The following is a 15,841-nucleotide window of genomic DNA, read 5'->3' on the forward strand; positions in this document are numbered from 1 at the left end:
TTCCCCACAGGTGGCTAGCCCCAGTGGACTCCTAAGCCAGGGATAGTGGGTTCCAGTCCCATCTGGGGTGCTTGCTTTTCTTCCCTCTTTAAGGTAACCAAGGGTGTGTTTTAGTTCTGTTAAATGTGTTCCACTGTCTTCTCTAATAATTCATGTCCAAGTTGCTTGTAAAGTCGATCTCGCAAAAGCCAGATCTGATACTGATCACAGAAAGCATGCTTTTTAAAAAAAACATATCATCACGTTTCCCCACAGGTGGCTAGCCCCAGTGGACTCCTAAGCCAGAGATAGTGGGTTCCAGTCCCATCTGGGATGCTTGCTTTTCTTCCCTCTTTAAGGTAACCAAGGGTGTGTTTTAGTTTCGTTAAATGTGTTCCACTGTTTTCTCTAATAATTCATGTCCAAGTTGCTTGTAAAGTCGATCTCGCAAAAACCAGATCTGATACTGATCATAGAAAGCACGCTTTTTAAAATAACATATCATCACGTTTCCCCACAGGTGGCTAGCCCTAGTGGACTCCTAAGCCAGGGATAGTGGGTTCCAGTCCCATCTGGGGTGCTTGCTTTTCTTCCCTCTTTAAGGTAACAAAGGGTGTGTTTTAGTTTCATTAAATGTGTTCCACTGTCTTCTCTAATAATTCATGTCCAAGTTGCTTGTAAAGTCGATCTCGCAAAAGCCAGATCTGATACTGATCATAGAAAGCACCCTTGTAAAGCAGGCTTGTGAAGCACATGCAAAGCTCTAGTGGCGCAATCGGTCAGCGCGTGGTACTTATATAGCAGTAACTGTTGAGCAATGCCGAGGTTGTGAGTTCGAGCCTCACCTGGAGCATTCTTTTCTAACCTTTATTGTTATATAAAAACTGCAGTAGGGCAGCAAAGTCTTTTACCTGTTTTCCATGTATTGTAAGCAAATTATCAAAACGACACAACAAAAGAAGTTCTCGCTCTCGTCCTAAGAAAGCAGGCACGTTATTAAGATTGTTTTCCCGATTGGAAAACAAACGGTAAAAGACCGGCCTTGATAACTTTTTAACATGAGAATATTTGATTGTAAACTAACTATCATCAAGCTGCATACATCCAGCCCCAGTGGCCTAATGGTAAGGCACTGGCCTCCTAAGCCAGGGATTGTGGGTTCAAGTCCCATCTGGGGTGTATGCTTTCCTTCACTATACCAGGTATCCATCAATGAGTTTTAGTTCAAGATAAAATGTGATTGATTGGCTTCTCTAATGATTCTCTTCCTTGTGAAGTCAATCTTGCAAAATCTGGTACCATGCTTATCATGGAAACAATCCATCTGTAGCCATTCAATGCCTTCTGGCTGCTGTTGGAATGAGACAACAAAGGAAAGCCTCGCTCTTGACAAAAGCAAGCAAGCACACGATTAAGATTGTTTTCCGCATCTAAAGGTATACAGCAAAAGACCATCCTTGATTACTCAATCACAATAGAAATTTTGCTTTTTAAAAAAACATATCATCATGTTTCCCCACAGGTGGCTAGCCCCAGTGGACTCCTAAGCCAGGAATAGTGGGTTCCAGTCCCATCTGGGGTGCTTGCTTTTCTTCCCTCTTTAAGGTAACCAAGGGTGTGTTTTAGTTCTGTTAAATGTGTTCCACTGTCTTCTCTAATAATTCATGTCCAAGTTGCTTGTAAAGTCGATCTCGCAAAAGCCAGATCTGATACTGATCATAGAAAGCACGCTTTTTAAAAAAAAACATATCATCATGTTTCCCCACCGGTGGCTATCCCCAGTGGACTCCTAAGCCAGGAATAGTGGGTTCCAGTCCCATCTGGGGTGCTTGCTTTTCTTCCCTCTTTAAGGTAACCAAGGGTGTGTTTTAGTTCTGTTAAATGTGTTCCACTGTCTTCTCTAATAATTCATGTCCAAGTTGCTTGTAAAGTCGATCTCGCAAAAGCCAGATCTGATACTGATCATAGAAAGCACGCTTTTTAAAAAAAAAAAAACATATCATCACGTTTCCCCACCGGTGGCTATCCCCAGTGGACTCCTAAGCCAGGGATAGTGGGTTCCAGTCCCATCTGGGGTGCTTGCTTTTCTTCACTCTTTAAGGTAACCAAGGGTGTGTTTTAGTTTTGTTAAATGTGTTCCACTGTCTTCTCTAATAATTCATGTCCAAGTTGCTTGTAAAGTCGATCTCGCAAAAACCAGATCTGATACTGATCATAGAAAGCACGCTTTTTAAAATAACATATCATCACGTTTCCCCACAGGTGGCTAGCCCCAGTGGACTCCTAAGCCAGGGATAGTGGGTTCCAGTCCCATCTGGGGTGCTTGCTTTTCTTCCCTCTTTAAGGTAACAAAGGGTGTGTTTTAGTTTCATTAAATGTGTTCCACTGTCTTCTCTAATAATTCATGTCCAAGTTGCTTGTAAAGTCGATCTCGCAAAAGCCAGATCTGATACTGATCATAGAAAGCACCCTTGTAAAGCAGGCTTGTGAAGCACATGCAAAGCTCTAGTGGCGCAATCGGTCAGCGCGTGGTACTTATATAGCAGTAACTGTTGAGCAATGCCGAGGTTGTGAGTTCGAGCCTCACCTGGAGCATTCTTTTCTAACCTTTATTGTTATATAAAAACTGCAGTAGGGCAGCAAAGTCTTTTACCCGTTTTCCATGTATTGTAAGCAAATTATCAAAACGACACAACAAAAGAAGTTCTCGCTCTCGTCCTAAGAAAGCAGGCACGTTATTAAGATTGTTTTCCCGATTGGAAAACAAATGGTAAAAGACCGGCCTTGATAACTTTTTAACATGAGAATATTTGATTGTAAACTAACTATCATCAAGCTGCATACATCCAGCCCCAGTGGCCTAATGGATAAGGCACTGGCCTCCTAAGCCAGGGATTGTGGGTTCAAGTCCCATCTGGGGTGTATGCTTTCCTTCACTATACCAGGTATCCATCAATGAGTTTTAGTTCAAGATAAAATGTGATTGATTGGCTTCTCTAATGATTCTCTTCCTTGTGAAGTCAATCTTGCAAAATCTGGTACCATGCTTATCATGGAAACAATCCATCTGTAGCCATTCAATGCCTTCTGGCTGCTGTTGGAATGAGACAACAAAGGAAAGCCTCGCTCTTGACAAAAGCACACGATTAAGATTGTTTTCCGCATCTAAAGGTATACAGCAAAAGACCATCCTTGATTACTCAATCACAATAGAAATTTTGCTTTTTAAAAAAACATATCATCATGTTTCCCCACAGGTGGCTAGCCCCAGTGGACTCCTAAGCCAGGAATAGTGGGTTCCAGTCCCATCTGGGGTGCTTGCTTTTCTTCCCTCTTTAAGGTAACCAAGGGTGTGTTTTAGTTCTGTTAAATGTGTTCCACTGTCTTCTCTAATAATTCATGTCCAAGTTGCTTGTAAAGTCGATCTCGCAAAAGCCAGATCTGATACTGATCATAGAAAGCACGCTTTTTAAAAAAAAACATATCATCATGTTTCCCCACCGGTGGCTATCCCCAGTGGACTCCTAAGCCAGGAATAGTGGGTTCCAGTCCCATCTGGGGTGCTTGCTTTTCTTCCCTCTTTAAGGTAACCAAGGGTGTGTTTTAGTTCTGTTAAATGTGTTCCACTGTCTTCTCTAATAATTCATGTCCAAGTTGCTTGTAAAGTCGATCTCGCAAAAGCCAGATCTGATACTGATCATAGAAAGCACGCTTTTTAAAAAAAAAAAAACATATCATCACGTTTCCCCACCGGTGGCTATCCCCAGTGGACTCCTAAGCCAGGGATAGTGGGTTCCAGTCCCATCTGGGGTGCTTGCTTTTCTTCACTCTTTAAGGTAACCAAGGGTGTGTTTTAGTTTTGTTAAATGTGTTCCACTGTCTTCTCTAATAATTCATGTCCAAGTTGCTTGTAAAGTCGATCTCGCAAAAACCAGATCTGATACTGATCATAGAAAGCACGCTTTTTAAAATAACATATCATCACGTTTCCCCACAGGTGGCTAGCCCCAGTGGACTCCTAAGCCAGGGATAGTGGGTTCCAGTCCCATCTGGGGTGCTTGCTTTTCTTCCCTCTTTAAGGTAACAAAGGGTGTGTTTTAGTTTCATTAAATGTGTTCCACTGTCTTCTCTAATAATTCATGTCCAAGTTGCTTGTAAAGTCGATCTCGCAAAAGCCAGATCTGATACTGATCATAGAAAGCACCCTTGTAAAGCAGGCTTGTGAAGCACATGCAAAGCTCTAGTGGCGCAATCGGTCAGCGCGTGGTACTTATATAGCAGTAACTGTTGAGCAATGCCGAGGTTGTGAGTTCGAGCCTCACCTGGAGCATTCTTTTCTAACCTTTATTGTTATATAAAAACTGCAGTAGGGCAGCAAAGTCTTTTACCCGTTTTCCATGTATTGTAAGCAAATTATCAAAACGACACAACAAAAGAAGTTCTCGCTCTCGTCCTAAGAAAGCAGGCACGTTATTAAGATTGTTTTCCCGATTGGAAAACAAATGGTAAAAGACCGGCCTTGATAACTTTTTAACATGAGAATATTTGATTGTAAACTAACTATCATCAAGCTGCATACATCCAGCCCCAGTGGCCTAATGGATAAGGCACTGGCCTCCTAAGCCAGGGATTGTGGGTTCAAGTCCCATCTGGGGTGTATGCTTTCCTTCACTATACCAGGTATCCATCAATGAGTTTTAGTTCAAGATAAAATGTGATTGATTGGCTTCTCTAATGATTCTCTTCCTTGTGAAGTCAATCTTGCAAAATCTGGTACCATGCTTATCATGGAAACAATCCATCTGTAGCCATTCAATGCCTTCTGGCTGCTGTTGGAATGAGACAACAAAGGAAAGCCTCGCTCTTGACAAAAGCAAGCAAGCACACGATTAAGATTGTTTTCCGCATCTAAAGGTATACAGCAAAAGACCATCCTTGATTACTCAATCACAATAGAAATTTTGCTTTTTAAAAAAACATATCATCATGTTTCCCCACAGGTGGCTAGCCCCAGTGGACTCCTAAGCCAGGAATAGTGGGTTCCAGTCCCATCTGGGGTGCTTGCTTTTCTTCCCTTTTTAAGGTAACCAAGGGTGTGTTTTAGTTCTGTTAAATGTGTTCCACTGTCTTCTCTAATAATTCATGTCCAAGTTGCTTGTAAAGTCGATCTCGCAAAAGCCAGATCTGATACTGATCATAGAAAGCACGCTTTTAAAAAAAAAAACATATCATCACGTTTCCCCACCGGTGGCTATCCCCAGTGGACTCCTAAGCCAGGGATAGTGGGTTCCAGTCCCATCTGGGGTGCTTGCTTTTCTTCACTCTTTAAGGTAACCAAGGGTGTGTTTTAGTTTTGTTAAATGTGTTCCACTGTCTTCTCTAATAATTCATGTCCAAGTTGCTTGTAAAGTCGATCTCGCAAAAACCAGATCTGATACTGATCATAGAAAGCACGCTTTTTAAAATAACATATTATCACGTTTCCCCACAGGTGGCTAGCCCCAGTGGACTCCTAAGCCAGGGATAGTGGGTTCCAGTCCCATCTGGGGTGCTTGCTTTTCTTCCCTCTTTAAGGTAACAAAGGGTGTGTTTTAGTTTCATTAAATGTGTTCCACTGTCTTCTCTAATAATTCATGTCCAAGTTGCTTGTAAAGTCGATCTCGCAAAAGCCAGATCTGATACTGATCATAGAAAGCACCCTTGTAAAGCAGGCTTGTGAAGCACATGCAAAGCTCCAGTGGCGCAATCGGTCAGCGCGCGGTACTTCTAAAGCAGTAACTGTTGAGCAATGCCGAGGTTGTGAGTTCGAGCCTCACCTGGAGCATTCTTTTCTAACCTTTATTGTTATATAAAAACTGCAGTAGGGCAGCAAAGACTTTTACCCGTTTTCCATGTATTGCAAGCAAATTATCAAAACGACACAACAAAAGAAGTTCTCGCTCTCGTCCTAAGAAAGCAGGCACGTTATTAAGATTGTTTTCCCGATTGGAAAACAAACGCTAAAAGACCAGCCTTGATAACTTTTTAACATGAGAATATTTGATTGTAAACTAACTATCATCATACTGCAAACATCCAGCCCCAGTGGCCTAATGGATAAGGCACTGGCCTCCTAAGCCAGGGATTGTGGGTTCGAGTCCCATCTGGGGTGTATGCTTTCCTTCTCTATACCAGGTATCCATCAATGAGTTTTAGTTCAAGATAAAATGTGATTGATTGGCTTCTCTAATGATTCTCTTCCTTGTGAATTCAATCTTGCAAAATCTGGTACCATGCTTATCATGGAAACAATCCATCTGTAGCCATTCAATGCCTTCTGGCTGCTGTTGGAATGAGACAACAAAGGAAAGCCTCGCTCTTGACGAAAGCAAGCAAGCACACGATTAAGATTGTTTTCCGCATCTAAAGGTAAACAGCAAAAGACCATCCTTGATTACTCAATCACAATAGAAATTTTGCTTTTTAAAAAAACATATCATCATGTTTCCCCACAGGTGGCTAGCCCCAGTGGACTCCTAAGCCAGGGATAGTGGGTTCCAGTCCCATCTGGGGTGCTTGCTTTTCTTCCCTCTTTAAGGTAACCAAGGGTGTGTTTTAGTTCTGTTAAATGTGTTCCACTGTCTTCTCTAATAATTCATGTCCAAGTTGCTTGTAAAGTCGATCTCGCAAAAGCCAGATCTGATACTGATCACAGAAAGCATGCTTTTTAAAAAAAACATATCATCACGTTTCCCCACAGGTGGCTAGCCCCAGTGGACTCCTAAGCCAGAGATAGTGGGTTCCAGTCCCATCTGGGATGCTTGCTTTTCTTCCCTCTTTAAGGTAACCAAGGGTGTGTTTTAGTTTCGTTAAATGTGTTCCACTGTCTTCTCTAATAATTCATGTCCAAGTTGCTTGTAAAGTCGATCTCGCAAAAACCAGATCTGATACTGATCATAGAAAGCACGCTTTTTAAAATAACATATCATCACGTTTCCCCACAGGTGGCTAGCCCTAGTGGACTCCTAAGCCAGGGATAGTGGGTTCCAGTCCCATCTGGGGTGCTTGCTTTTCTTCCCTCTTTAAGGTAACAAAGGGTGTGTTTTAGTTTCATTAAATGTGTTCCACTGTCTTCTCTAATAATTCATGTCCAAGTTGCTTGTAAAGTCGATCTCGCAAAAGCCAGATTTGATACTGATCATAGAAAGCACCCTTGTAAAGCAGGCTTGTGAAGCACATGCAAAGCTCTAGTGGCGCAATCGGTCAGCGCGTGGTACTTATATAGCAGTAACTGTTGAGCAATGCCGAGGTTGTGAGTTCGAGCCTCACCTGGAGCATTCTTTTCTAACCTTTATTGTTATATAAAAACTGCAGTAGGGCAGCAAAGTCTTTTACCTGTTTTCCATGTATTGAAAGTAAATTATCAAAACGACACAACAAAAGAAGTTCTCGCTCTCGTCCTAAGAAAGCAGGCACGTTATTAAGATTGTTTTCCCGATTGGAAAACAAACGGTAAAAGACCGGCCTTGATAACTTTTTAACATGAGAATATTTGATTGTAAACTAACTATCATCAAGCTGCATACATCCAGCCCCAGTGGCCTAATGGATAAGGCACTGGCCTCCTAAGCCAGGGATTGTGGGTTCAAGTCCCATCTGGGGTGTATGCTTTCCTTCACTATACCAGGTATCCATCAATGAGTTTTAGTTCAAGATAAAATGTGATTGATTGGCTTCTCTAATGATTCTCTTCCTTGTGAAGTCAATCTTGCAAAATCTGGTACCATGCTTATCATGGAAACAATCCATCTGTAGCCATTCAATGCCTTCTGGCTGCTGTTGGAATGAGACAACAAAGGAAAGCCTCGCTCTTGACAAAAGCAAGCAAGCACACGATTAAGATTGTTTTCCGCATCTAAAGGTATACAGCAAAAGACCATCCTTGATTACTCAATCACAATAGAAATTTTGCTTTTTAAAAAAACATATCATCATGTTTCCCCACAGGTGGCTAGCCCCAGTGGACTCCTAAGCCAGGAATAGTGGGTTCCAGTCCCATCTGGGGTGCTTGCTTTTCTTCCCTCTTTAAGGTAACCAAGGGTGTGTTTTAGTTCTGTTAAATGTGTTCCACTGTCTTCTCTAATAATTCATGTCCAAGTTGCTTGTAAAGTCGATCTCGCAAAAGCCAGATCTGATACTGATCATAGAAAGCACGCTTTTTAAAAAAAAACATATCATCACGTTTCCCCACCGGTGGCTATCCCCAGTGGACTCCTAAGCCAGGAATAGTGGGTTCCAGTCCCATCTGGGGTGCTTGCTTTTCTTCCCTCTTTAAGGTAACCAAGGGTGTGTTTTAGTTCTGTTAAATGTGTTCCACTGTCTTCTCTAATAATTCATGTCCAAGTTGCTTGTAAAGTCGTTCTCGCAAAAGCCAGATCTGATACTGATCATAGAAAGCACGCTTTTTAAAAAAAAACATATCATCACGTTTCCCCACCGGTGGCTATCCCCAGTGGACTCCTAAGCCAGGGATAGTGGGTTCCAGTCCCATCTGGGGTGCTTGCTTTTCTTCACTCTTTAAGGTAACCAAGGGTGTGTTTTAGTTTTGTTAAATGTGTTCCACTGTCTTCTCTAATAATTCATGTCCAAGTTGCTTGTAAAGTCGATCTCGCAAAAACCAGATCTGATACTGATCATAGAAAGCACGCTTTTTAAAATAACATATCATCACGTTTCCCCACAGGTGGCTAGCCCCAGTGGACTCCTAAGCCAGGGATAGTGGGTTCCAGTCCCATCTGGGGTGCTTGCTTTTCTTCCCTCTTTAAGGTAACAAAGGGTGTGTTTTAGTTTCATTAAATGTGTTCCACTGTCTTCTCTAATAATTCATGTCCAAGTTGCTTGTAAAGTCGATCTCGCAAAAGCCAGATCTGATACTGATCATAGAAAGCACCCTTGTAAAGCAGGCTTGTGAAGCACATGCAAAGCTCCAGTGGCGCAAGCGGTCAGCGCGCAGTACTTATAAAGCAGTAACTGTTGAGCAATGCCGAGGTTGTGAGTTCGAGCCTCACCTGGAGCATTCTTTTCTAACCTTTATTGTTATATAAAAACTGCAGTAGGGCAGCAAAGTCTTTTACCCGTTTTCCATGTATTGCAAGCAAATTATCAAAACGACACAACAAAAGAAGTTCTCGCTCTCGTCCTAAGAAAGCAGGCACGATATTAAGATTGTTTTCCCGATTGGAAAACAAACGCTAAAAGACCAGCCTTGATAACTTTTTAACATGAGAATATTTGATTGTAAACTAACTATCATCATACTGCAAACATCCAGCCCCAGTGGCCTAATGGATAAGGCACTGGCCTCCTAAGCCAGGGATTGTGGGTTCGAGTCCCATCTGGGGTGTATGCTTTCCTTCTCTATACCAGGTATCCATCAATGAGTTTTAGTTCAAGATAAAATGTGATTGATTGGCTTCTCTAATGATTCTCTTCCTTGTGAATTCAATCTTGCAAAATCTGGTACCATGCTTATCATGGAAACAATCCATCTGTAGCCATTCAATGCCTTCTGGCTGCTGTTGGAATGAGACAACAAAGGAAAGCCTCGCTCTTGACGAAAGCAAGCAAGCACACGATTAAGATTGTTTTCCGCATCTAAAGGTAAACAGCAAAAGACCATCCTTGATTACTCAATCACAATAGAAATTTTGCTTTTTAAAAAAACATATCATCATGTTTCCCCACAGGTGGCTAGCCCCAGTGGACTCCTAAGCCAGGGATAGTGGGTTCCAGTCCCATCTGGGGTGCTTGCTTTTCTTCCCTCTTTAAGGTAACCAAGGGTGTGTTTTAGTTCTGTTAAATGTGTTCCACTGTCTTCTCTAATAATTCATGTCCAAGTTGCTTGTAAAGTCGATCTCGCAAAAGCCAGATCTGATACTGATCACAGAAAGCACGCTTTTTAAAAAAAACATATCATCACGTTTCCCCACAGGTGGCTAGCCCCAGTGGACTCCTAAGCCAGAGATAGTGGGTTCCAGTCCCATCTGGGATGCTTGCTTTTCTTCCCTCTTTAAGGTAACCAAGGGTGTGTTTTAGTTTCGTTAAATGTGTTCCACTGTCTTCTCTAATAATTCATGTCCAAGTTGCTTGTAAAGTCGATCTCGCAAAAACCAGATCTGATACTGATCATAGAAAGCACGCTTTTTAAAATAACATATCATCACGTTTCCCCACAGGTGGCTAGCCCCAGTGGACTCCTAAGCCAGGGATAGTGGGTTCCAGTCCCATCTGGGGTGCTTGCTTTTCTTCCCTCTTTAAGGTAACAAAGGGTGTGTTTTAGTTTCATTAAATGTGTTCCACTGTCTTCTCTAATAATTCATGTCCAAGTTGCTTGTAAAGTCGATCTCGCAAAAGCCAGAACTGATACTGATCATAGAAAGCACCCTTGTAAAGCAGGCTTGTGAAGCACATGCAAAGCTCCAGTGGCGCAATCGGTCAGCGCGCGGTACTTATAAAGCAGTAACTGTTGAGCAATGCCGAGGTTGTGAGTTCGAGCCTCACCTGGAGCATTCTTTTCTAACCTTTATTGTTATATAAAAACTGCAGTAGGGCAGCAAAGTCTTTTACCCGTTTTCCATGTATTGCAAGCAAATTATCAAAACGACACAACAAAAGAAGTTCTCGCTCTCGTCCTAAGAAAGCAGGCACGTTATTAAGATTGTTTTCCCGATTGGAAAACAAACGCTAAAAGACCAGCCTTGATAACTTTTTAACATGAGAATATTTGATTGTAAACTAACTATCATCATACTGCAAACATCCAGCCCCAGTGGCCTAATGGATAAGGCACTGGCCTCCTAAGCCAGGGATTGTGGGTTCGAGTCCCATCTGGGGTGTATGCTTTCCTTCTCTATACCAGGTATCCATCAATGAGTTTTAGTTCAAGATAAAATGTGATTGATTGGCTTCTCTAATGATTCTCTTCCTTGTGAATTCAATCTTGCAAAATCTGGTACCATGCTTATCATGGAAACAATCCATCTGTAGCCATTCAATGCCTTCTGGCTGCTGTTGGAATGAGACAACAAAGGAAAGCCTCGCTCTTGACGAAAGCAAGCAAGCACACGATTAAGATTGTTTTCCGCATCTAAAGGTAAACAGCAAAAGACCATCCTTGATTACTCAATCACAATAGAAATTTTGCTTTTTAAAAAAACATATCATCATGTTTCCCCACAGGTGGCTAGCCCCAGTGGACTCCTAAGCCAGGGATAGTGGGTTCCAGTCCCATCTGGGGTGCTTGCTTTTCTTCCCTCTTTAAGGTAACCAAGGGTGTGTTTTAGTTCTGTTAAATGTGTTCCACTGTCTTCTCTAATAATTCATGTCCAAGTTGCTTGTAAAGTCGATCTCGCAAAAGCCAGATCTGATACTGATCACAGAAAGCATGCTTTTTAAAAAAAACATATCATCACGTTTCCCCACAGGTGGCTAGCCCCAGTGGACTCCTAAGCCAGAGATAGTGGGTTCCAGTCCCATCTGGGATGCTTGCTTTTCTTCCCTCTTTAAGGTAACCAAGGGTGTGTTTTAGTTTCGTTAAATGTGTTCCACTGTCTTCTCTAATAATTCATGTCCAAGTTGCTTGTAAAGTCGATCTCGCAAAAACCAGATCTGATACTGATCATAGAAAGCACGCTTTTTAAAATAACATATCATCACGTTTCCCCACAGGTGGCTAGCCCTAGTGGACTCCTAAGCCAGGGATAGTGGGTTCCAGTCCCATCTGGGGTGCTTGCTTTTCTTCCCTCTTTAAGGTAACAAAGGGTGTGTTTTAGTTTCATTAAATGTGTTCCACTGTCTTCTCTAATAATTCATGTCCAAGTTGCTTGTAAAGTCGATCTCGCAAAAGCCAGATTTGATACTTATCATAGAAAGCACCCTTGTAAAGCAGGCTTGTGAAGCACATGCAAAGCTCTAGTGGCGCAATCGGTCAGCGCGTGGTACTTATATAGCAGTAACTGTTGAGCAATGCCGAGGTTGTGAGTTCGAGCCTCACCTGGAGCATTCTTTTCTAACCTTTATTGTTATATAAAAACTGCAGTAGGGCAGCAAAGTCTTTTACCTGTTTTCCATGTATTGAAAGTAAATTATCAAAACGACACAACAAAAGAAGTTCTCGCTCTCGTCCTAAGAAAGCAGGCACGTTATTAAGATTGTTTTCCCGATTGGAAAACAAACGGTAAAAGACCGGCCTTGATAACTTTTTAACATGAGAATATTTGATTGTAAACTAACTATCATCAAGCTGCATACATCCAGCCCCAGTGGCCTAATGGATAAGGCACTGGCCTCCTAAGCCAGGGATTGTGGGTTCAAGTCCCATCTGGGGTGTATGCTTTCCTTCACTATACCAGGTATCCATCCATGAGTTTTAGTTCAAGATAAAATGTGATTGATTGGCTTCTCTAATGATTCTCTTCCTTGTGAAGTCAATCTTGCAAAATCTGGTACCATGCTTATCATGGAAACAATCCATCTGTAGCCATTCAATGCCTTCTGGCTGCTGTTGGAATGAGACAACAAAGGAAAGCCTCGCTCTTGACAAAAGCAAGCAAGCACACGATTAAGATTGTTTTCCGCATCTAAAGGTATACAGCAAAAGACCATCCTTGATTACTCAATCACAATAGAAATTTTGCTTTTTAAAAAAACATATCATCATGTTTCCCCACAGGTGGCTAGCCCCAGTGGACTCCTAAGCCAGGAATAGTGGGTTCCAGTCCCATCTGGGGTGCTTGCTTTTCTTCCCTCTTTAAGGTAACCAAGGGTGTGTTTTAGTTCTGTTAAATGTGTTCCACTGTCTTCTCTAATAATTCATGTCCAAGTTGCTTGTAAAGTCGATCTCGCAAAAGCCAGATCTGATACTGATCATAGAAAGCACGCTTTTTAAAAAAAAACATATCATCACGTTTCCCCACCGGTGGCTATCCCCAGTGGACTCCTAAGCCAGGAATAGTGGGTTCCAGTCCCATCTGGGGTGCTTGCTTTTCTTCCCTCTTTAAGGTAACCAAGGGTGTGTTTTAGTTCTGTTAAATGTGTTCCACTGTCTTCTCTAATAATTCATGTCCAAGTTGCTTGTAAAGTCGTTCTCGCAAAAGCCAGATCTGATACTGATCATAGAAAGCACGCTTTTTAAAAAAAAACATATCATCACGTTTCCCCACCGGTGGCTATCCCCAGTGGACTCCTAAGCCAGGGATAGTGGGTTCCAGTCCCATCTGGGGTGCTTGCTTTTCTTCACTCTTTAAGGTAACCAAGGGTGTGTTTTAGTTTTGTTAAATGTGTTCCACTGTCTTCTCTAATAATTCATGTCCAAGTTGCTTGTAAAGTCGATCTCGCAAAAACCAGATCTGATACTGATCATAGAAAGCACGCTTTTTAAAATAACATATCATCACGTTTCCCCACAGGTGGCTAGCCCCAGTGGACTCCTAAGCCAGGGATAGTGGGTTCCAGTCCCATCTGGGGTGCTTGCTTTTCTTCCCTCTTTAAGGTAACAAAGGGTGTGTTTTAGTTTCATTAAATGTGTTCCACTGTCTTCTCTAATAATTCATGTCCAAGTTGCTTGTAAAGTCGATCTCACAAAAGCCAGATCTGATACTGATCATAGAAAGCACCCTTGTAAAGCAGGCTTGTGAAGCACATGCAAAGCTCCAGTGGCGCAAGCGGTCAGCGCGCAGTACTTATAAAGCAGTAACTGTTGAGCAATGCCGAGGTTGTGAGTTCGAGCCTCACCTGGAGCATTCTTTTCTAACCTTTATTGTTATATAAAAACTGCAGTAGGGCAGCAAAGTCTTTTACCCGTTTTCCATGTATTGCAAGCAAATTATCAAAACGACACAACAAAAGAAGTTCTCGCTCTCGTCCTAAGAAAGCAGGCACGATATTAAGATTGTTTTCCCGATTGGAAAACAAACGCTAAAAGACCAGCCTTGATAACTTTTTAACATGAGAATATTTGATTGTAAACTAACTATCATCATACTGCAAACATCCAGCCCCAGTGGCCTAATGGATAAGGCACTGGCCTCCTAAGCCAGGGATTGTGGGTTCGAGTCCCATCTGGGGTGTATGCTTTCCTTCTCTATACCAGGTATCCATCAATGAGTTTTAGTTCAAGATAAAATGTGATTGATTGGCTTCTCTAATGATTCTCTTCCTTGTGAATTCAATCTTGCAAAATCTGGTACCATGCTTATCATGGAAACAATCCATCTGTAGCCATTCAATGCCTTCTGGCTGCTGTTGGAATGAGACAACAAAGGAAAGCCTCGCTCTTGACGAAAGCAAGCAAGCACACGATTAAGATTGTTTTCCGCATCTAAAGGTAAACAGCAAAAGACCATCCTTGATTACTCAATCACAATAGAAATTTTGCTTTTTAAAAAAACATATCATCATGTTTCCCCACAGGTGGCTAGCCCCAGTGGACTCCTAAGCCAGGGATAGTGGGTTCCAGTCCCATCTGGGGTGCTTGCTTTTCTTCCCTCTTTAAGGTAACCAAGGGTGTGTTTTAGTTCTGTTAAATGTGTTCCACTGTCTTCTCTAATAATTCATGTCCAAGTTGCTTGTAAAGTCGATCTCGCAAAAGCCAGATCTGATACTGATCACAGAAAGCATGCTTTTTAAAAAAAACATATCATCACGTTTCCCCACAGGTGGCTAGCCCCAGTGGACTCCTAAGCCAGAGATAGTGGGTTCCAGTCCCATCTGGGATGCTTGCTTTTCTTCCCTCTTTAAGGTAACCAAGGGTGTGTTTTAGTTTCGTTAAATGTGTTCCACTGTCTTCTCTAATAATTCATGTCCAAGTTGCTTGTAAAGTCGATCTCGCAAAAACCAGATCTGATACTGATCATAGAAAGCACGCTTTTTAAAATAACATATCATCACGTTTCCCCACAGGTGGCTAGCCCTAGTGGACTCCTAAGCCAGGGATAGTGGGTTCCAGTCCCATCTGGGGTGCTTGCTTTTCTTCCCTCTTTAAGGTAACAAAGGGTGTGTTTTAGTTTCATTAAATGTGTTCCACTGTCTTCTCTAATAATTCATGTCCAAGTTGCTTGTAAAGTCGATCTCGCAAAAGCCAGATCTGATACTGATCATAGAAAGCACCCTTGTAAAGCAGGCTTGTGAAGCACATGCAAAGCTCTAGTGGCGCAATCGGTCAGCGCGTGGTACTTATATAGCAGTAACTGTTGAGCAATGCCGAGGTTGTGAGTTCGAGCCTCACCTGGAGCATTCTTTTCTAACCTTTATTGTTATATAAAAACTGCAGTAGGGCAGCAAAGTCTTTTACCAGTTTTCCATGTATTGTAAGCAAATTATCAAAACGACACAACAAAAGAAGTTCTCGCTCTCGTCCTAAGAAAGCAGGCACGTTATTAAGATTGTTTTCCCGATTGGAAAACAAATGGTAAAAGACCGGCCTTGATAACTTTTTAACATGAGAATATTTGATTGTAAACTAACTATCATCAAGCTGCATACATCCAGCCCCAGTGGCCTAATGGATAAGGCACTGGCCTCCTAAGCCAGGGATTGTGGGTTCAAGTCCCATCTGGGGTGTATGCTTTCCTTCACTATACCAGGTATCCATCAATGAGTTTTAGTTCAAGATAAAATGTGATTGATTGGCTTCTCTAATGATTCTCTTCCTTGTGAAGTCAATCTTGCAAAATCTGGTACCATGCTTATCATGGAAACAATCCATCTGTAGCCATTCAATGCCTTCTGGCTGCTGTTGGAATGAGACAACAAAGGAAAGCCTCGCTCTTGACAAAAGCACACGATTAAGATTGTTTTCCGCATCTAAAGGTATACAGCAAAAGAC

General features: G+C 42.1%; 20 non-coding genes across 20 annotated transcripts; all 20 read left to right on the forward strand.

Moving 5' to 3' along the window:
* Positions 1-739: 739 nt before the first annotated feature.
* On the forward strand, positions 740-832 carry TRNAI-UAU (transfer RNA isoleucine (anticodon UAU)). The gene is given in 2 exon segments: positions 740-777; positions 797-832. It is a non-coding gene; the product is annotated as a tRNA-Ile (tRNA).
* Positions 833-1,086: 254 nt separating this feature from the next.
* TRNAR-CCU (transfer RNA arginine (anticodon CCU)) lies at positions 1,087-1,158 on the forward strand. The gene has a single exon. It is a non-coding gene; the product is annotated as a tRNA-Arg (tRNA).
* Positions 1,159-2,481: 1,323 nt separating this feature from the next.
* On the forward strand, positions 2,482-2,574 carry TRNAI-UAU (transfer RNA isoleucine (anticodon UAU)). Its single transcript is given in 2 exon segments — positions 2,482-2,519; positions 2,539-2,574. It is a non-coding gene; the product is annotated as a tRNA-Ile (tRNA).
* Positions 2,575-2,828: 254 nt separating this feature from the next.
* TRNAR-CCU (transfer RNA arginine (anticodon CCU)) lies at positions 2,829-2,901 on the forward strand. Its single transcript has one exon. It is a non-coding gene; the product is annotated as a tRNA-Arg (tRNA).
* Positions 2,902-4,216: 1,315 nt separating this feature from the next.
* On the forward strand, positions 4,217-4,309 carry TRNAI-UAU (transfer RNA isoleucine (anticodon UAU)). The gene is given in 2 exon segments: positions 4,217-4,254; positions 4,274-4,309. It is a non-coding gene; the product is annotated as a tRNA-Ile (tRNA).
* A 254-nt stretch (positions 4,310-4,563) lies between these two features.
* Positions 4,564-4,636, forward strand: TRNAR-CCU (transfer RNA arginine (anticodon CCU)). Its single transcript has one exon. It is a non-coding gene; the product is annotated as a tRNA-Arg (tRNA).
* Positions 4,637-5,710: 1,074 nt separating this feature from the next.
* TRNAR-UCU (transfer RNA arginine (anticodon UCU)) lies at positions 5,711-5,803 on the forward strand. Its single transcript is given in 2 exon segments — positions 5,711-5,748; positions 5,768-5,803. It is a non-coding gene; the product is annotated as a tRNA-Arg (tRNA).
* A 254-nt stretch (positions 5,804-6,057) lies between these two features.
* On the forward strand, positions 6,058-6,130 carry TRNAR-CCU (transfer RNA arginine (anticodon CCU)). The gene has a single exon. It is a non-coding gene; the product is annotated as a tRNA-Arg (tRNA).
* Positions 6,131-7,202: 1,072 nt separating this feature from the next.
* On the forward strand, positions 7,203-7,295 carry TRNAI-UAU (transfer RNA isoleucine (anticodon UAU)). Its single transcript is given in 2 exon segments — positions 7,203-7,240; positions 7,260-7,295. It is a non-coding gene; the product is annotated as a tRNA-Ile (tRNA).
* Positions 7,296-7,549: 254 nt separating this feature from the next.
* On the forward strand, positions 7,550-7,622 carry TRNAR-CCU (transfer RNA arginine (anticodon CCU)). The gene has a single exon. It is a non-coding gene; the product is annotated as a tRNA-Arg (tRNA).
* A 1,319-nt stretch (positions 7,623-8,941) lies between these two features.
* TRNAI-UAU (transfer RNA isoleucine (anticodon UAU)) lies at positions 8,942-9,034 on the forward strand. The gene is given in 2 exon segments: positions 8,942-8,979; positions 8,999-9,034. It is a non-coding gene; the product is annotated as a tRNA-Ile (tRNA).
* A 254-nt stretch (positions 9,035-9,288) lies between these two features.
* Positions 9,289-9,361, forward strand: TRNAR-CCU (transfer RNA arginine (anticodon CCU)). The gene has a single exon. It is a non-coding gene; the product is annotated as a tRNA-Arg (tRNA).
* A 1,072-nt stretch (positions 9,362-10,433) lies between these two features.
* TRNAI-UAU (transfer RNA isoleucine (anticodon UAU)) lies at positions 10,434-10,526 on the forward strand. Its single transcript is given in 2 exon segments — positions 10,434-10,471; positions 10,491-10,526. It is a non-coding gene; the product is annotated as a tRNA-Ile (tRNA).
* Positions 10,527-10,780: 254 nt separating this feature from the next.
* On the forward strand, positions 10,781-10,853 carry TRNAR-CCU (transfer RNA arginine (anticodon CCU)). Its single transcript has one exon. It is a non-coding gene; the product is annotated as a tRNA-Arg (tRNA).
* A 1,072-nt stretch (positions 10,854-11,925) lies between these two features.
* TRNAI-UAU (transfer RNA isoleucine (anticodon UAU)) lies at positions 11,926-12,018 on the forward strand. Its single transcript is given in 2 exon segments — positions 11,926-11,963; positions 11,983-12,018. It is a non-coding gene; the product is annotated as a tRNA-Ile (tRNA).
* A 254-nt stretch (positions 12,019-12,272) lies between these two features.
* On the forward strand, positions 12,273-12,345 carry TRNAR-CCU (transfer RNA arginine (anticodon CCU)). The gene has a single exon. It is a non-coding gene; the product is annotated as a tRNA-Arg (tRNA).
* A 1,319-nt stretch (positions 12,346-13,664) lies between these two features.
* TRNAI-UAU (transfer RNA isoleucine (anticodon UAU)) lies at positions 13,665-13,757 on the forward strand. The gene is given in 2 exon segments: positions 13,665-13,702; positions 13,722-13,757. It is a non-coding gene; the product is annotated as a tRNA-Ile (tRNA).
* Positions 13,758-14,011: 254 nt separating this feature from the next.
* On the forward strand, positions 14,012-14,084 carry TRNAR-CCU (transfer RNA arginine (anticodon CCU)). The gene has a single exon. It is a non-coding gene; the product is annotated as a tRNA-Arg (tRNA).
* A 1,072-nt stretch (positions 14,085-15,156) lies between these two features.
* On the forward strand, positions 15,157-15,249 carry TRNAI-UAU (transfer RNA isoleucine (anticodon UAU)). Its single transcript is given in 2 exon segments — positions 15,157-15,194; positions 15,214-15,249. It is a non-coding gene; the product is annotated as a tRNA-Ile (tRNA).
* A 254-nt stretch (positions 15,250-15,503) lies between these two features.
* TRNAR-CCU (transfer RNA arginine (anticodon CCU)) lies at positions 15,504-15,576 on the forward strand. Its single transcript has one exon. It is a non-coding gene; the product is annotated as a tRNA-Arg (tRNA).
* Positions 15,577-15,841: the final 265 nt, after the last annotated feature.

This window comes from Hyla sarda, chromosome 4 (genome assembly GCF_029499605.1).
Source record: "Hyla sarda isolate aHylSar1 chromosome 4, aHylSar1.hap1, whole genome shotgun sequence".
Taxonomy (NCBI): domain Eukaryota; kingdom Metazoa; phylum Chordata; class Amphibia; order Anura; family Hylidae; genus Hyla; species Hyla sarda.